The sequence below is a fragment of the Phoca vitulina genome, unplaced genomic scaffold, assembly GCF_004348235.1.
Source record: "Phoca vitulina isolate PV1807 unplaced genomic scaffold, GSC_HSeal_1.0 scaffold2, whole genome shotgun sequence".
NCBI lineage: Eukaryota > Metazoa > Chordata > Mammalia > Carnivora > Phocidae > Phoca > Phoca vitulina.
This window is the reverse complement of record NW_022589705.1, coordinates 88,866,917-88,867,901: the sequence shown is the minus strand read 5'-3', so window position 1 is coordinate 88,867,901 and position 985 is coordinate 88,866,917.

The following is a 985-nucleotide window of genomic DNA, read 5'->3' as shown; positions in this document are numbered from 1 at the left end:
CACGGCCACAGCTGGTGCACGGTGGAGTCGGGGTCCGGACCCAAGACCCCTCTCCCCAGAGCCCGTGCTCCTGTCGCTTCAGGTGGCTGAATGCCCCCTCTGGCCTCAGCTTCCCCACCTGACAAGTGAGCCTTCCTACCCCGATGTTCTAAGCTCTTCCCAGCCAGAGAGGGTTTAACTCGAACCACCCACCCCTTTCACAGGCTTCTGCCATGTGATAATAATGACAAGGCCAGTAATAGAATAATGCCAAGCTCCACACTAGAGATCTGCCCACGTCGTCCCATGTAAGCCCTGCAACAGCATTTTCGGAAGTGCCACGTGAGGCACAGAGCAATGGAGTGGCTCGTCCACAGCCACACAGCCAGGATGTGGTTGAGGCTGGGCTAAATTCAGTCCTGCTTCTACACTCCACGCTCTTAAGAGAAAGGCTGGTGTTTCTCAAAGTTTCTCAAAATGCTTTGGGGTGCTTATAAAAAAAAATCCACGTGCCAGGCGGCACTCTCTAACCGGCTGCATCAGACTGGAGGTGGGGCCTGGGAATCTGCATTTTCACCAGCTCCCCCAGCAGGGTACAGAAGCTCCCCACTAAACTCTATCATCTCTGAAAATGCAGGAAAGGGGGTGAGGAGGAGGAGTGTGGAAAGTGAGGAAGGCGCCCAGGTCAATAGCCCACATCTTTGCCTCCCCCACGCCCCCAAAGCCCTGATGCCCCAGGCAGGTGCCTGTGGGGACTTGCTCCCTTAGAGGGAGAACCTAACTCCCTCCGTGCTGGGGGCGGAGCAACAGGTTCATATGCAAATGATGGCTTCCTTCTGGCCAATCCTGAGCTCCCAGCTCTGGGAAGGGGCTGGGCTTCCAGGACTGGAGCCAATGAGCTAGCACCCCGGGCTGGAGAGGCGGAGCCGGGGTCTTTTAAACCACACCTCAAGGGATCTGCGGGGCAGTGTTGGGTTTGGTGGCCCCAGCCCAGTCCAAGGCCAGC